The 19,066-nt window shown below is 44.0% G+C and overlaps 2 protein-coding genes across 6 annotated transcripts in view; one reads left to right on the top strand and one right to left on the bottom strand.

Moving 5' to 3' along the window:
- The window catches only part of LOC311251734 (leucine-rich repeat and fibronectin type-III domain-containing protein 4), a 40,997-nt gene extending 29,133 nt beyond the window's left edge, over nucleotides 1-11,864 (bottom strand). The window contains exons 1-2 of one of the 3 annotated variants that reach the window (XM_084344362.1): nucleotides 11,204-11,863; nucleotides 9,243-10,070 (exon numbers count right to left, since the gene is read on the bottom strand). The gene's annotated coding sequence lies outside the window, so the exon portion shown is untranslated. Of the gene's footprint in view, nucleotides 1-9,242; nucleotides 10,071-11,203 lie in introns of all 3 variants that reach the window. The other 2 variants (XM_084344363.1, XM_084344364.1) reach the window with 2 other exon arrangements.
- Nucleotides 1-19,066, top strand: part of pcxb (pyruvate carboxylase b) — a 297,628-nt gene that overhangs the window by 200,849 nt on the left and 77,713 nt on the right. The window lies entirely within an intron of this gene.

The following is a 19,066-nucleotide window of genomic DNA, read 5'->3' as shown; positions in this document are numbered from 1 at the left end:
TAACACCTTTGGAAAAGTTCCACCTCTGCATCGGTTTAGGAATTAAAATGCTTATATAAAGACCTTGTTTTTGTCTCACTGATGCACATTTCACAGCTCTCCTATGAGGACCATGAAAACTCCAGTTCTGGTGATTTTCTTCCAGCCGTCTGAAAATCAAGGATTTGCTCCTTATGCCCAGAAAATTGACTTTTTGGAGACACGAGCGTTTCATCAGAGCTGAGTGAAATTGTAGCAGAGTGCTTTCTTGACTGCGGCACCTTATCTTAAATAAGAAGTTTTTAAAAGTATCTCTAATCTTTTGACATGGCAACACTTCAGAGAAAGCACGCCACTCTGCTGTTTGGACTAAAAACATAATAATAATAATGGTGTGGGCTTTGAAGTGTGGCTTTGTAAAGGCTGCCATCTACTTGGCACAGATAAGCAACGTGGGCTTTTAATGAACTTGAAAAGCTTTGTTGAAAACTGAAGCTTAAAAAGTCAAAAAAAAGTTGACGCCAAACATTACCTGTCGTTCTTTTGAAGTGCGCCTGCCAGACCCTCTGTCTCTGATGTGAAGAAAGACTAGATCGCGAGAGGTGCCTGATATTCTTTGAAACCAGGAGGCAGAGTTAACCCGCCGCTCTGATTACCACAGGCTGTGAATTGGTGAACCGCGAAGACTTGTGCAGTGGTGGACAAGAAAATCTCAAGCAGCGAGCAAAGCATTAAGCAGGCCTTGCTCCTGCCCACCTTATGAGTGGCGTTGAATTGTGTATATGCCCCCCTCATTGGCAATTCTGCGCCTTCTTGTACCCCACTTGTATTTGTCTTGAGTCATTTGGTGACTTGGAGGTCCCTGCTGCGAGTGCTGAGTAACATAGAGGTGCTGTTGTGTATTTGTTTAGCCATTTTCTTGTGAGCAATTGCAGCAAAATAAAGACTAGATTTCCCTTGTTTTTGGATTGTCAATATTAGATTTGTGATACAAAAAAGGCTGCTGTATTGGCAGTGAAATCATGAAGCAAAAACAAGATAAAACCATTATGAAGCTGAAAAAAACCTTTGATCTACAAAGAAAATTAGTCAGTTTCTACATCTTGAAACATGAAACACGTTCCATCAGTTCTGTAACCAAACGGCTCTGAAAGTTTTCTCCCTCAATTCTCCAACAGCGTTGTGTTATATCGACAGCAGCCAATCTTCCACTCCTTGCTGAGGTTTTGTAATTTTGTTTCCTCCAGTTGGAAAAGCCTGCACGACTGCACAGCTTGGGGATTAAATTTTCTGGGAGGTAAATTGAATTGGCAAACAACGATGGTGACAGTGATTTTCTTTGGCACTTCATTGGCACAGATTGTGCCAGGGAACGGTCTTTACATGATTCGCTATGAAGCTCTCATTTAAATATTTAAGTTTTGGCCACCATCTACTCTGTATCTGCTTTGAGATCAGTGTTTGTGCCCGCACTCATCAAAGTGCCCTGGCTCAGGCTTGTATTGTGAGTGCATTCTCTGTCTTTTCCCTTGTAATGCTTCAGTGTCACCCTGACGGCAAAGTAGGATCTCAGCATTATCTGTCTTGAGCGCCCTCTTGTAAACTGTAGTTTTATTCTATACGTCTGTAATAGTCTTACAGATGGATACAGTTGAGCAGCCAAAATGACGGGAACAGCTGAGCAACTCGGGGACATGAAGTGCTGAAAACAGTTCTGGCAGCTCTGTTACACCACTGTACCGGGATGCCATTTTTACTTGGAGAGGAATCATTTTTCACTGGTGGATAGCTGTCATGTTGGTGCCAGAGAGTCGGCTCAATACTCTTCTATTTTGATGCTCCCTTACTCCAGATGGCAACTGCACAGTTGCATCTGATTAAATTGCGCAGTAACATGGTTTAAGATGGGGCCAATAAAAGCCTATAATTAATAGCTGACGGTCTTTGTTTTTGCCACATGCTCATCTTTCGATACAGATTCCATATTGTGCTGAGTGTGATGGGAAATGGATCTTGGCACATGAGTTGGTGTCCTCTACGTATGCGTAAGGTTTTCTGTTTTGAGTCAGTATAAAAGACAATGACGAGTGATGAGCTGACAATGAATTCTCTCCTGAATCTGCAGCTCGCCTCGGCTTTACAGAACTTTATACAGAGTTTCAGCTATAGTGAAAAAATCTTTTTAAACCCAATATCCACTACCTACTCAGCACCAAACAGCAGACAGACTTTTATATAGATATCTATTGAAGTTAGCATGCTATCTTCAATAGACTATTCTCTTAAATGACTTAATATGGTATATATCCTAGCCCTTGTGCCATTTTTGAACTTGCATCACGCTGTATTTGGTATAACAACATGCAGGTTATCACAGATGCGTGCTGACTGCTGCAGTCAGACTTCAGAAGGAAGCTGCTCTGGACTCGGTCCCACTCATGGCAGCTACACCTGTAAGAGTTTGGAATTGGTCCCACTGCTTTCCATCAGTCGGTTTCAAACTGTGTCTGATTGGAAAATGAACGCTGCTTAAATTTAATAATTATATTCCTGTCTCGTAAAATGTCCCTGTGCCGTAGCCTGCAGTTTGGGCCCGTTTCCAAACACATGGAGTATGGAGCAGCAAATGTGTCTGAGGCTGGTCTCACTTGACATCCTTATGAAGTTTGATGCTTTAGGATTTGTGTGAGTTGCATGTGGTCCTGGGTGGTGGTGGTGGTGTGTGTCGCCGCTCGCAGTCATCAACGGGTCGCCCAAGAAAAACTCTTCAACTTTAAACCATTTGGGTTTCTAATCCCAATTTTCTCCACACATTGTCACACTCGCAAACCTGCAGACATACAAACACTTCAATGCAGCTCTGCTTACACCCACAAAATTTGCCTTTTGCATGACACACATTATCACAAGTGTTGCAAAATAACTGACCCGCCACTCACCCTGAACGTAATGCGCTTGCAGTTTTTCTCTGTCCTTCTCCTCCTCCCCTCTTCATCCCTTCTGTTCCTGTCATCCCCACTTCATCCTGCTCTCCCTCCATAAATATTGTGTTCCATCTTTCAGCCTTTGCCTGCAACGTCGCCATATTTTCAGTGGGTGATTTGCATGCGCACCTGTGTATGTTTACATAACTGAGCCTAATCAACAAAAAATTGCAAATCCACCACAAACACCGGCCGACAAGCGGCACACAAACACAGCGCTTCCGAGCAGTCAACATCCCCCGCCCAAACAGAAACCCTGCGGCGCCAATTATACGGACCCTGATTGGCCAGCACGACAGGATGCAGCTCGGCAGAAAGTGTGTGTGTGTGTGCATACGTATATGAATGTGCAAGTGTGGCGGTTTGATGATTCAGCGGGGGTTCCCAGCTTTCTGAGAGGAAATCCTGATCAAGAGAGCAATTACCCAATCAGCACTCAGTATCCAGCACAGTATGTCAATGACATGCCAACCGCGATTTTGAATCACAGAGATGGATGTATTGATTTATCCTACACATATACAAACTTGTCTCTTCACCCCCCTCTCTGAAATAAAGGGATGTACAGAGATGGGGAAATACAAAAGGCAGGCGTAGAAGATGCCTGTGGCCTGAGGATCGAAAGAATTTTCAATGAATATTCGGTTGAGGCGTGTTAGGATCAAGCCTGTTTGATCACAGAGGCTACTCTCGGCATAATGAATCACAAACTGCACTGTAAGTCACCACAAAGAGCTTTCTTTTCCCCTGATGTGAGACACTAATAAAGGCAAAACAACTCAGCGCCGCAATGAGCCTGCAGGGTAAACTGGTTTCCCTTGAGTTTGTTGATTACTGCGTCTCATATTCGAACGCTTAGCGGTGCTGATACAGGCAGGAATGCTCCGTGCTTCCTCGCTGCCAGACTTAGACTAAGAACAAGCCGTTTTTTCTTCTGACAGTCATCACCCACGCTGTATGCCGTACCATGATTCACTTGAGCATCTACAACCTACTGCATCTGTTGAGCATAGTTGGAATGCATACAAACACCTGCGAGTGCAGATTTACAGTAGTGTTGGTTTGGATGCTACTATGCAGCTGTCAGGGAGGTGTTGGCAGCATGCGTAGCAGAGATGTGGGATATTTTTTGTTAGCTAATGCATCTAGCAAACGTTTAGAAGATTGTATATCATTCAGCTGTGTAAAAGAACCCAAAACCACAGTCAAACCCGGGTTTCTTTGGTTCCTTCTTGGTTTTCACCCCCTTGAACCCCTAAAACCAATGAACTGTAGATGGCTAATGGCAGTGGACCTGGTAGATAACTAATATCTTTGGGTTTAGGACCCGATATGTCAATTTCAAGACGACACCTTGGTCATTTTTTCATGACTTTGGCTAAACATTGAATTATTTCATTAGAACAAATCCTCATGTCCTTTGATAATGAAACCAATCTGTGGTTGCAGTGTGATAAATGCCACCATCTGCTCCTCCATGAAGGTTAAAATAAGACATCTTCCAGTTGAGACTCGCAGGTTGTAGTTCTCGCTTCACACGGCTGTTGGTAGGAATGCTTCTGATCGGATTGAATACATTAAAGTTGTGTGTAAATCCATGCCCTCTGCCTCTCCGGAGGAGCTTTTCACAAAGCAGGATTAGCAAAGTTAGCCCGATAGCTTTAAAAAGTACTTTTGTTAGCGATTCTCAGAATCATATTCCTTAACCTAATATTCAAATGGAGTTTCATAGATTCATATCAGTATTGCCAAGAGAACAGAATAATCTTTTCCAGATATGTGGCCAGCGTCCTAATCCTGACTTGTGAATTTCCCTGCTGCATATGAAGGTATCTTTTCCACCTGCGGATACCTCAACATCCATCTTTTCTTCTCCTCTTTTCTTCCTCTTTCATCCCTCATTTCCTACTTGTGCCACTCTCCCTTCTTCTAACCCCGCTCCCCAGTCGTCTCTCACACACACTTTCACATTTGGCTCTCCCCAGTCTCTCCTCCCTCCCCAAAACCATCCCTCCGTCTGTCTCCAGCGGTTGCCGTGGTTACAGTTTGTTCTCCTCGTCAGTCGCCTGCTGTGCCTAAACAGACTGTCAACAGTTTAATTACTCATCTTCTCATCCCTCCATCTTTCCTCACATCTGCACTCTGCTTTTGCTCGCTGCTGCCACTGACTGGGGAGCCTCTTAGTCACTCCTCCCCTCTGTGACGTACTCTTTATGTCTCCTTACTTGCTTCCTTCCTTTTCCTAATCATCCCTCTGTTTTGTCACCCCCTTCTTTCTTACTATGTTTGGCTGCTAACAGTCTAATTACTCATCCTTTTTACTTTCGCAGCCCTCTTCCACTCGCTCAGCCACCCCTCCGTCTCTCCATGCACCCATCCCTCTCCCTTCAGTGCGGCAGAGCTTTATTAGTGTAGTTTTTCTTTTCAGACATTGTTATTCCTCTATTCCCTTATCCCTACTCCCTCTTATCATCCACCTCTCAAGTGCCATCACTCGCCTTTTCATTCTTCATTACTCACTCTCTCTCCCTCCTCTGAGTGTCCCTCCCTATCTTAAACAGTCAGTCTTGTAATTACTCCTCTTCATCGCGCTATCGTTCCACACCTCTCTGTCCATCATCTATCTATTTGGCTTCCTTAGCTGTTGACAGCGGCCTGATGTCTCATCCTTTTTGATCCTACCTCTCTCTCCTTTAACAGCCCAGCCTTTCACTTCCTCGCCCTCCGCCATTTGTCATTCATTCGTCCATCCATTCATCCATCATGTGCCACCTTCCCTGACATCGACCACGTCTCCCTTGTTTCAGGGTTTCAAATCTTCCACTTCTCGCCTTGATTGAAAGCTTTTTATATCAGAAAGGTGTGCGACACCCTTCATCTATCATTCATCATCATCTTTGATGTCTTTCCATGTGTCTGTCTTCATCTGTTTCATTTCATTAACTTCTCTCCTTAATGCCTGCTGCTATTGTAGTTTTGCTTGGTCACTATTTTTCAACACTTCATCAGACAGTCCGTTTCATCTCCTTTCTTTTGGCTTTTTAATCCCTTAATTGACCGCTTGCTAAGCCCCTCCCTCAAACAGTTATTGGCCAGTCATGGCTTAGTGACCCTACTGTAGCTAGGCGAGCCAGGCCTGTTGAGCTTTGAGCCTCAGGGCACCCTGGTAGCTCAATTGGCAAAGCATGCGCCCCATGCCCAGCCCAGGGTTTGAATCCAACCCCATGGCCCTTTGCTCTATGTCATGCCCACTTTCTCTCATCCTGCTTCCTGTCACCCTTCAGCTGTTCTATCAAATAAAAGAAAAGTGTAAGGAATTGATTAACAGGAAAGCCCCAGTAGCTCAGTTGGTAAAACGAGGACATTGCCTCTGTAAATGGGGCCCAGGGTTCAAGTCCAACCTGGGCCCTTTCTGCATGTCATCCCCTCTCTCATCCCATTTCATGTCACTCTTCAGTTGTTTTAAGGAGATAAAGTGTAAAGAATCGATCAACAGGGGTGCCCCAGTAGCTCATTCGGTGCCCCATATACAGAGACTGTGTCCTCACCACAGCAGCCTAGGCTTCAAATCCAACCTGTGGCCCTTTGCTGCATGTTGTCCTCCTTCCCTGTCAGCTCCAGGCTGCCACTGTCATCATGAAGTCCCAAAATGGCCCAAAAAATATATATGAAAAAAATAATCAATTAACAAAATATTTTTCTGCTTTGCTTTAAACTGCAATGCTCATTATGTTAGACTAACTAGCTTATTACAGTAATGACTTAACCCAGAATTACTTCCAATTTTAGCAGCATTGCGTAATATATTATTTTTTGGGTTTACATGTGAAAAAGCCCTGCTCAAAGCTCAACCACTGTACAGGAGCCAGTCCTAGGTTAGATTTTAGCGTCACTTGAGCAACCCCAGTCGAACTCATTGCATGATAGAAATATGTCCATCAAACAGCTTTGTTGTCGTCATTTCTCTTGTAAAGTTAAAGTTTAAAACACGGCATCTGAAAATACAAGAAATCTAGCTTATTTTACCATTTAAAAAATTGGTTGGATTGGGCATTTTCAACCATCTTAGGGAGCTAACGTTAGCTCAATTATTTTGCTTACTACAGCTGATAAAATCTGCCAGTTGCAGTTCAGTCATTTCAGACCACAGCATCTCTGATCTCATGTTAGAAATGAGGATACTGCTTATGCCCATCTGAACTCAAAAATTAAGAATTTGGATGGTGAATTAGCCTCGTTATCACTGTAAACTGCCTGTGTGGCATAATATAAGGCATAGCAACAGTAACCAAGGTGGGAGGGGCTTAACAAACAATTAATTGATCTCCAATGTTTTGCCTTTTTCCCCCCCCTCTTCCTTCATCCACTTCCCAGTCTGTTCATTTTGGCAAACCTCCTACTTTCAACAGTGAGCGTCCCATCTGTTCATGCATCTCCCTTACTGTAGCCTCAGAATGACAGACACCCCGGGTTACAATGAGCCACACAGAGATCATTAACGAGATAATTCAGAAAACGCTCTTTTTTTATTCCGCCTTTATTTTGCTGTTTCGACCACATGGCACTTTACCTGCTCTGTATGCTTACGACTGTCACGAGCAGGAGAGCAAAACCAATTATACAATTATGTTTTAGCTAATGGATATCAAAAGGCCTCTTTGTTCATCTTTGCAGAATAAGCATTGCCCCCGTTCAAAGCATGAGTCAAAACCGCTGCAAGCGATAAACGGAGCAAGTAATGAGCCTTGTCTAGGTTATTCCAAGAAAGCTTATTGTTCATAAAAAATTTGTCTCACGTGCGGTGTATTGTTGTTAAGCTGAGTCTCTTTTTGTTTCCTGGGTAATTAATGTTCCTCTAAGGTGGAATTTTACTTTTCCCCAAAGTTGTGCCTCATAATTGGCACGTCTATTACATGGAAAAGCCCCACGGTGCAACAAATTCCCCTTGTAGTTATATCTCTAAATAGCTCATTACTGGTGTTAGTGATCTTTTGCAGACTTTTTGGGGTCATGCAGGATTAATTGTAGCCAATGGTAGAACAGTGGAAGGCTGCATACTGATGGCCATCTGTCATTTCTAATTATTTCTTCCTCGTCTTCCTCTATCTTTCTATTTTTATCTCCGTACAGGAAATCACTATTACATGTATCATTCTAGCCTGAGTGTGCCTCTCTCTAACCTTTTTTTTATTATCTTGTCACTCATCAGTAATCATTAATTAATCCTTCAGTCTTTTATTCTCTTCTGTCATTTCTTGCCTCTCAATGTTTTCTATTATATCTGCCTCCTTGTTATTCCTCCCTCGTCTGATATCTCTGTTGCCATGAGCCCCTTCATCATTTCACCCCTTCTCCCCTAATCTACTTTTTCCAGTTTCTTCCATTCATCCGTCTCCCTCTATCCCTGTCACTTGACCAAGTCGATCACAGCCCCTCACTCCTCTCGCTGCAGTGCTAACCTCTCTTAACCCTCGGTGCCCGTCGCTATGTCGCGTGTCAACCCGCCCTCCCCATCCCCCTGGATCTCTCCTCCTCCTCCTCCCTTTTGCCTCGCGTCTCCATTTCTTTCTCATCGCCCTCTGATCCTCCCATATATCCACTCAGTCAGTCTGATCTCCTGTGTCAGTGTGCCAAATCTGTGTGTGCACGCGCTCAGACAGACCTTACGTAAAAAGCTTCAAACGAAGGGAGGCTAGAACTGTTCAGCGCTGCCACACAAACGCACTCAACCCTGCATCCACACACTCTCACCGCGGTACACACACTCGCGGCCCGCCAGGTGAGATTACATAAAGGCGAGGTGATGAAAGCCAAGCCGAGACGCACCTAGTGAGTAATCTGATACAGGACATCTGGCTGACACTCACACACAGCAGCACAAGAGAATAGGGGAATCTCAGCGTGGTCGGGGGGATGTAGAGCGAAAAGGAGGGATTAAAATAGAAGGACGAGAAAAGAAAACATACAATCAACTGTGCCATGTGGGAGACTTAAGTGTGTGTTCTCCTCGGTGTGCACTCTGACATTTGCCTCTTATGTTTTTGTTGTTACGGACGCACATCTGTTCATTATTTATGGGCATGTGTGTGTGAGAGAACGCCAAGTTCCTAGTCCCAGCGAGTGCTGGTGTTCACTGCATCGATGTGCTCAATGATTCAGCACAAGAGAGCTAACCATGCAAACATGAGTCCGCCTTCACTGCCCCGATATATGCCAGCAAATGTCAGTGTGTGCATGTGTGTGTATTTGAGTGTGTGTTCGAAGCTGCATGGACGTTACCTTTTCCGTCTGTGCGGCTCTATAATCCGAATCAGCTCCACATGTTATCCAGGTTTATGTGTGTGTGTGTTTGTGTGTGTGTGTGTGTAGTTGGTGAGCTGTGTGAGTGTTTAGCACAGATCTCGCTCCAGGTGTTTCTCCTTGTGTCAGGCCAGCAGGGGGGATTGGGGGGGTGGTGGTTGGGGTGCTTGTGCTGAAACCTGTTCACACACACATGCCCCCCACACACATCAAAAGGGAGGCGGATGTAGGTCAGTGTAAAGAAAAACCAGAGACTTGCAGAAATTCCAATCCCACAATATCCTCTTAGGCCTCTATAGATGAAGAAAACCTGGAAAATCCTGAATTACGCGCCCAATCCCGGTGCGGTATTCCGAAATGGAGACCTCAGTTTGAGAAGAAATCCACGAATCCACTCGGCAGGAAATCCTATTTATGGTGTTTTGATATGATTTCCTCATGGCGTTATTCAACTTCTCTTTTCATCTGGAGCAGTTCAATGGACGGAGGATCCTGGAACCCTCTCCTCCCTCCTCCTTCTTGTTCCTCCCCCCCTCACTCATGCAGCCCCTCTCTTCTCTCTGCTTTACTCTCCTATTGCTTCATTCTTTCACATCTCTTCCCCCCCCACCTCCTCTTTCTCTCGTTCCCCACTACTTCACCCCCGTGTGATTTCCAGGGCGTGCCACGGGGCCTCTCGGCGCTCGGCACAGTGCGAGCCGTGTCGGCTCTCCCACACTGAATCAGTCGTTCATTGGTGACCTTGGAGGGAGGTGCGGGAAAGGAGGTTTGGGAGCGAGCTGGAGGGATGGAGGGGTGGCTAGAAACCTGCAAAAGAGGAGAAACATGGAGAGTGTGAAGAGGATGAACTGTGTGCCTCCTTTACTTTGTCTGTGTGTGTGTCCATTATCACTTTTTTTTTTATCTCCTCCACCTGACCTCCCCTTCCTTCCCCCCAGATTTCCCCATCTCCCCCTCTTTCCACGACTCCTGCTGTCCATCATTCACTCCTCCTCTCTCGTGGCCTCTTTAAATCCCCCTCCCCACCTGGCCACCCCTCATTTTTCCTCTCCCCTCCCTCCAGCCCTACCTCCCTCCCTCCCTCTCTCACCTGTCTGTCAAAGAGAATCGATAGTTCTGAGACCCTCTTAACGCTGCTCAGCAGGCTGCATTGCCTTGTTCTTGCACTCTCACACGCACGCACGCTCTGGGGCGCGCGCACACACACACACACACACACACACGGTCACGCAGCACATTCATGCATGCTTCAACAGACACCAACGCCACCACCACCATGCACACATCCGCTAAGTAGTCGTGTAGTGATACTCTCCGGCAAGCACACACAGCCTCTGCACAGCTCTCTCTCTCTATCCCCCTCTCTCTCTCTCAAACACACACACACACGCAAACACACACGCACACAGTCTAATGAAACAACTGGGCTATTGATCAGCGCCATGAATGTCAGACAGTTCAAAAGTCCCGCACCCCACACACAAACGCGCGCACACACACACACACACACAAAGATACTCTCACTCTCTTTCTCTATCTATCGCTGACCCGTCAATCAAACTCTAAAAGCCGACACCTTTAAGAAGACAATCTCATTATCTTGCTCCAAAGCTGTGCGCTCACTCTGTCTTTGTGTTAGTGTGTGTGTGTGTGTGTGTGTGTGTGTGTGTGTGTTCTCTTTACAGTGTGTGTATGTACATTAGTGCAGCAGCCTCTCAATTCAACAGAAAATCCTTCATTTTTTTCCCTTTTCATTCCTGTTTATCTGCCTCTCCTCCTCCTCCTCCAGTGTTCACTTTGCCACTTCAAAAGCCCAAATGCAGCGTCTTGGTGTCGTTTTTTCATCCAGGTCTTCTTCTTCTTCTGGCTCTTTCATCCTTATCTAACGTCTCCCCTTTGTTTGCCCTCCACTGGCTAAAAAAAAAGGTGTAATTACTAACCTTATTTTCCAGCTCATTCCACCGCGACCCCTGGAAACCGTCACATCTCCCCCGTCTCCGCGGCTCTCTCTCGGTCTCAGCTCCGTGGAAAAACACCCATCTCTCTCTCTCTCTCTCTCTCTTCTCTATCTCTATCTCTCACTGTCTATCCCCCTCTCTCCCTCACTCTCTCTCCTCCCGCTCGTCGTCCCCTCACTCGGTCTCGACAGCTGCAGCGCTCTGTCTGCCTCCTCTGTCGCTCTTCCGTCAGGCTGTAGGCTGATTGAATTTTAAGTCATGTTAATCCCACAGAACAGGTACTGAATGAAGGAGGGCACACAGCAAAAAAAAAAGAAGGGAGAGAGAGAGAAAATAACAGAGTGCCGGGAGTAAGCTGGCTTGTATTTTTAGAAAATCTCTCCTTCAGGGAGGCTTTCTCCACTTTTTTTTTTTTCCTTTACTTGTCCCGCCTTCACTCAGTCACTTCTCCTCTTCATTCATCCATTCATCTCCATTTTTATCCAGCATTTTCCCCTTGATTTCTTTTTTTTTCTTGGCTTACTTGTGTCCTCATCTGGTGGAGAGGTGTGAGAGATTCCCCGACGAGGAGCAGAAGAGAGGACCGTGATCTGTCTCCGGCAGCGTCAAGCATCGGACTGAGAGAGAAAAAAAAGGGAGAGAGAGTGCGCGAGAGAGTGAGAGAGGAATGGAGATGAGGAGCAGGAGGGGGGCGTCAAGGGGTGGTAGAGAGTGAGGAGGAGGAGGAGGAGGAGGAAGGAAAGAGCAGAAGAATGATGGAACCGTGGAGAAGCAGGATGAGGAACCGGAGAAAGAGGGAAGAGGTGGATGAGAGAAGAGAAGGAGAGCAGAGGATGAAGCCAGGGAGAGAGGGAGGAGGAGTAACAAGTGTGGAGGGCAGTCATGGAAAGTAACTAAGTGCATTTACCAAAGTACTCCACCCTAGTACAGATTTAAAGCTGATTTCATTCATGTTATTAAATATTAACAAATAGCTATAAATTTGCTGTGCAACAGTACATTAAGCAGTTAAAGCAGCTCCACCTTGACTAGCTGCAAAATTGAAATGCAGCTTACATAATGCACGTCAGAGCTGGTATTATTCTGCGTATCTTATTGTCAACAAACCTACATCGACCTCCTGTAACAAGTACTGGCCTCGTAGCAAAAACCTGATGCACCTCCTGGGTAATGCTTTATAATAACCATCATTAAAACATGTATAGTTATTTAAACTTTAGTTAATAGTTATATAACTGTTTACAAGGAAATGCTTTCTGGACCTTTTTATTAAGATATTGTAAAGGTCTAATGTTCAGATGAACTACACAGTTTTTAGTAATGCTTAATATAAGGTCCTTGTAAAAAGTTACAGTTAATAGGTAATAAGGCACTTCCAGGAGACACATTATGCTCATTTTATTTTTGTATTCTGTTTTGACCTTTTTTAACTTTTAAGACCTTTTACATGCACAAGAACCTATAAAAGTGTATAGCTAACTGCTCATATATGCATGATAAAGTATTTATTCATCTTAACAATGCAACAAAAAAGCTAAGTAAAGGTAAACAATGACATAATAGGGTATTTTGTTAAAATCACTAATGCCTGTAATGCTATTAACAAGAAACCCTCATAAGCCTTTAAGTAACGTTCTTAAGCGTTTTTTAAGTGGTCAACAACTTTCTTAAAAGTGCTTATAGATGCTTTATTATTGAATGATGGGCATGTTTATGATGCTCCACTTATGGCTCTATATTAATTCACGAAGATCTACGTTGGCGACTTTATCAGTGAATACTACTAACACTATTATTGCGCAGCCCACCTGGCTAACTCTTCTACAGCCTTAAAAGTGCAGATGCACTGTCAGTTATCATGATACTTACACTATAACTAACTTACTTGCCTCAGTGACCTGCACAGGAACCTCTTGGATTGCCTCAAACACAAAATAATCTTAATAAGCAACTTATATAGACTTATAAAAGCCTTGCTGCCTATTAACTATTGCTTATTATGAGGACCTTAAGAGTTAAGCTTATGTATTTTAATCAGTCCCAAAAGCACCATCCTGAGGCTGTTAATGCTTAATGTGCAGCTGAAAATGCCCCCCAACAAATGCACTATTTACTCCTGTTTGAGCAACTTGCTAAAATTACTGAGCCCTTTTTTTAAAAGAAAATAAACAGCTTGTAACCTTTTTGAAAGATTTATGCCTACAATGGGGACAAGTTGTCTTGGCTTGGCATGCCAAACACAAAGTAGGGAAGTCACAAAGAACTGAGAAACAGACAAAAGAAAGGTGTGGGGTAATGGGAGTTGGAAGAGCAGTTAATGTGAAGCATATTGACAACTTAATGCCAGCTTTATCCTTTAATGCAACCCTTATAAAATCCATATATATATATATATAATACTTAAAGCCTCTCAAAGGGGCCTTTCTGCTGATTGGATACTTTTAATTTTGATGCTTAAAGTACATCTGTGTGACAGTTATTCTTTACAATCACTTTTATTGCAGGTCAAATTTTATTGCAAGTGTTTTCCCTTTGTACCGAGTCTTTGCTTAAAGTAAAGGATCCGAGTACTTCTTCCACCACTGATAGAGGGTTAGGGGTGGAATAATAAAAGTTGGCTGATATGACGAGGGGAAGAGAAGCTGCTCGTGCCTCGAGCGACGCCGGGTCAGGCTGCGATGACAGGAGGGAGCGCAGCAGGATGATTAAGAGAGAGGGAGCACACGAGTGGCGACGTGTGAGGAGAGAGGGAGGTAGAGGATCTCTCGGGGCGTAGGGGAGATAAGTGAGGAAGAGAGGGGGTTACTGAGTGGATGGAGTGATAGCATGGCGATAGGAACAAGTGTAGCTGATACGACTTCAAACGCTGGACGAGCGCTTGATTTCCCCGCCGCGCAGATAGCTGCTGGAAATAGCCGTTTAATGGAAACCGGCTGTGGGTGCGAGTGTGTGTGTGTGCGTCCCACTACTCAATCAAAATGTCTGAGATATTGGATGTTGAAATTAAGTACTTCCAAATACTCGCATATAAGCAGGTCAGTTTTATAAACACAATCACACACATCAGAAAGATGGAGGGAAAGATGGCAGGGACAGAGGTTTGGTTGCGTTACTGGTGAATTGGTTTTTCATGTGTCCCAATTTCTACCCAGGAGTCATTTTTTTGTCCTTCATTCCCATCTCCATCTCGTAAATATCTCTCAATCCTCGCCTCTCCTCCCTGTTTCGAGCATTTACCTCTCATCCCGATTTCACACTTTTCCATTTTTCTTCTCTTGTATTTATTTTTATCCCTCTCCTTCTGCCTCTTTACCGCCACTCCATTTTTTTTTCCTCCTGCTGTGGGCCAGTGTATTTTTAACCTAGTAAGCCAGCCAGACCTCCCTCAAAGCAAGGTCCAGCAAGGAGAAGTTTGATATATCATTTGCCCAATCGTGTCCCGTTTACAGCGCGCAGCTTTATGGCTCGTTGATTCACAATTAATCAAACCTCTAGTGGTTTGGCACCCAGTCCTCGTCGGGGAGAGTGACCTTGCTGAATGAAATAAACTAACGTGACCTACTGCTGAGTGATGGATGAAGTGAGTTCACCAGTCAGGAGAAAATCTCATTACAGACTGGCTTGTTGGTTTTATATAAAATGTTACACAATTATGTAATTCAAGGCACACAGTCCGGTTACCTGTGGATATAACCTTAAGTCTTATCAGAGAAATTTGAAGCTGTCATAAATATGTAGCGCAAAGGTCAAAGATGTAGGAAGATTTCCTTTGACCACAGATCAGTCGTCTTAAATTGCAACACACAGGGGAGAGTCTTTTTCTCCCTCGGCCTGAGAACTAAGGAGAGAGATTGGCAGGATCTTTTTTAGTTCATTCTGAGTAATGCTGTGCTTAATCAGAAAGAGGGCTGACCTGTTCTGGTTCGGTCAGGCCAAATTAGCCCTCAAAGTGAAAACAGTTGCAGGGGAGTCGGCCTACTGACCCCAAGCTGAACGAATCCATCCAGCTTTTTTTATTTTTTTATTGCAAATTGGCTCACTGATGAACTCACTGGTATTGTCAGCAAACTGGAGTATTGTGTGGCTCAATCAGGTGCATGCACACAGCAGATTATATATGCTATGATAACTGAATACTAAGCTCTGAAGTGAGTTTACGTCAGACATACAGTATTAATGGTGATGACCCGAAGTATTTAGACATTGGCACTTGGAAATTGAAATGAAACCGTGGCCATGAGTCTTAAGTGCAGACTTTCAGGGAAGGAAATATTCATATATTATTCATATATCTCATTCTGTAGATGTGAAGACCTTTTTAAAGCTGAGATTTAGCTATTTAAAGGGTACAATGTGGAGCTTTTGGAGCAGTTTCTTCATGAGTGGGTGCCCGTTTTGTTTGAGACTTACGAGACTTATGTGTACGCTAGTGATGCGGTACAGTGTTGTATCAAGTACCCAGAGGTCATATACACAGTAAAAGTAAAAGATAGTGTTGAAATATCACTTTAATAAATGTGAAAGTCACCCATATAAATAGTACTTGAGTAAAAGTCTGAAAGTATCTTATGTTAAATGTACTTAAATATCAAAAGCACGAGTAAAAGTAAATGCCCATTTTTACATGTTTGTAAATATTGTATACTATTGCATCCGCGATCACTAACTGAACAAAGTTAGCTATGTTTTCGGGTGACTGGGAGGGAGAAGGAGAGGCAGGCTAGTGTGCGTGCGTTAAGGCGGACAATTAAAGCGACACTATGTAATGTAGGCAAACTTTTAAAGTGATTCTGAAAAGCAGTTGACTTCTGAGCAAAGGTACACAGCCTTACTGTGGGAAACACTGTAAACACTGCGTTCCATATCACAAACTTTTTCATTTCACTTTTAGTATGTAGAGTTGGATACACCATTTGTTCAATACATTGCGCCTTGCTTTCTTTGACCTTCTGTATATATCTTCTGCCGTGCAGAGGATTGTGTCTCAGAATAGCCAGAGAAGCATGCTGACTTGTATACTGCACATTGCATACTAGTATTCTTGGCACTATTCATTCAACATACTATGTATTTGGACATATTCAATCTTTCTGTGGCGTACTAAAAAATATGGTGGTATGTGTATTGGAACGCGACAATGGATGCAACATTTACAATATCTAGCTATGTAGGAGTAGGAGAAAACTCCACAGTAACCCTCCAGCCTCAGTTGTTGTTTTATTGTAAATGTAATGAAAAGCCAAACAGTACATACAGTATGTGGAAAGGTTGTATTAAAGGTCTGCGGGACAGATCAAAAGATGTAACCTTGACAGCATCTGAAGAACATGTGCATGCCAACAACAATCTGTTCCTTTGTGTGTGTGTGGGGGAGAGAGAGAGGGAGAGGGGGAGAGAGAGAGGGAGAGGGAATTTAAAAAATGCCACCTAAATGAACCACCTGTCCTCCACTTCATGTTTATCTGTCATTCTGCTGGTTTGTCATCAAGTGAGGCCAAATTTTTGTGTGTTTGTGTAAATGAGTCACAGTGAGTTTGTGAGACACGCTGGCTAAATATAGGCAACACAAAAACAAATGCACCCTGCGAGCACCTGTGCACACAAACATGTCACCCATTATCACCCGCGTGTCAAACACTGCCATTCATACAGACACATACACTTCACACATGAACACACACAGGGAGCATGCGTTTTCGCACAACCCATTTGCAACCTACACATAACGCACACATGCACACAGAGCGTGATGGAGCATACACCACTCGCCCGGCGATTGGCATGATCGCATGATTGCACGCGCGATAATGTCACACAAATCACGACACGCACGCCGGCTCACCCCGCAGTTAGACACACAACCCTTGCAAGGCTAAATGAAACCGCGCACACACGGACGCTCGGCTGTGGAGTCAGGGGTAAATGGTGTAGAGGTTTAGATCGAAGGGCAGATCCCCCCTCTATTTGTCTCAATCTAGGGATAATGAGAGACAAGGACAGGCACAGTCTCACACACACACACAGACACACACACACTCCCCCGCCTTCTAATTTTGCTCTTTGAGCTGTTTGCATGTCATTGTGCTTTTATTTATTTCCTCTGCATTAGTAATAGTGTCTCCAAATGATTTCCCAGTTACTGCCAGCAGACCGTTTTACCAGCCATGGGCAGCAGTCAATGAAGTACGAGGAGAAACATGCTGGGCCTCGTTTGTCCGTATCGCTCCAAGTGTAAAACCTTGACAAATACGCTCAGGCGTAAAGACACAGGGCAGAAATGACTGCAGGGACATGTTGGAGAGAGTGCAAGCTAAATGTTGCTTTAATGCATTATGTGCTGCTGGAACTTACAGTGGGATATAACGAACAGTGGATAAGAGGCAACTAATAAAACTTTGTGTGTGTCTGTGTGTGTGTGTGCGGGGCTACAGTAATGGGTCTATACTCAAATGCTGCAACGAGCTGTTTGGAAAAGGTTGTTAAATGTGGAAATGCAAAGCTAGGAGGTGCAAATGAAAAGAGTGCAAATGAGATTTCGTTTGTTGATTGTTTACCCTGAAATAAGCTGCTGTTTCTTGGCATTAGAAATGCGGGGGTGCGTGTCTGTGTGTGCGTGTGTGTAATGGAGAAAAGACAGTACATTGATAAATTGACATGCATATAATTATCAGATTATAGCTTATGAGAACTCCTCCAATGAGCATATGGAACTTTTCTATTAATTTAATTAGTTTCTGTCCTGCGACGCACAGTTTGTTTTTTTTCCTCGTGGCTATCTTTCTTTGAACATTGCAGTCAAACTCTTGCTTTTAACATACAAAGTATATTCAGAGATGTTTTCCCCAGATAAAGATGCATCGCTCTGTAAAGTGCTGCTGAAGCGCAGAAAGTTTGTTTGTGACCTCGTCAAAGCAACGCAGAGAAAAGGGCTTTGTTGCAAAACGCTGTTCAAACTCCAACGGCGAGTCATAGCTGGATTAAGGTGTTTACATGACTGAAATGCTCTTAAATAAAGCTACTAAAATTGTTGCGATCAAGCTTATTCTGACAACAAGAGTAAGTACTCTAACAGAATCAGAGTATGCTGTTTACATGGGCTCCACCTCAGTCAGTTCCCGCCTTAATCGCATTATATGATAGGATTATTGGCCGTGTGAGTAAACATGGCTAATAGACCTTTCACACCGTGGGACATTTTGACTTGTTAAATGCAGGTGTAGCTAATAACATTAAGAATAAACGGTAAGTTCGGGTGTGCCAGAGCCCCTGTGTTGCTCACGCTGGCTCGCTGGCAGAACTTAATGGAACGCGGCCATGTTTCACCTGCGCTCTCCCTCCCTCCTGTTGAGGGTTATAAAAAGTCTGTAAGTTCGCGAGTCATTTCAGCACCACGGACAGCTCATGAGCCGTACATACACTGAGCATACACAGCGGCAGGAGGAGGAGCAGGAGCCCTAATCCAATAGCATTAAATAACCAAATGTTAAAAAACCTATAAATACTGAGTAGAAAATCACACGCAGCCACGGTAAGGCTATACAAATTTCCAGATAAATAATGCATGATGCTCAGCGCTGAGGAAAGTAGACGGTTATAGCACAGTCTGTAAATAAGAGTTAGTCATTTCGGTGTTCTGGGCTCCCCTAAGTCCCTGGAAATAGTCTATGGATGTTTTAGGATTAAAGGCACCCTGCTGTGTTGGTGATGGAAGGGAAGGATTAAATATGGTCTTGTTGGTTGAGTCAACATATCAATTAGTTAGTTTTTTAATAGAAGTCTGGCTATCTTTGATCAACAGTTGTTAGTGCGGATACATGCATGAATCACCTTTTCACTACCGACTGT

This window comes from Pagrus pagrus, assembly GCF_965226575.1.
Source record: "Pagrus pagrus genome assembly, chromosome: 22".
Lineage (NCBI taxonomy): Eukaryota > Metazoa > Chordata > Actinopteri > Spariformes > Sparidae > Pagrus > Pagrus pagrus.
Note: the sequence above shows the minus strand (reverse complement) of the source record. Positions and strands in the feature narration are given on the sequence as shown.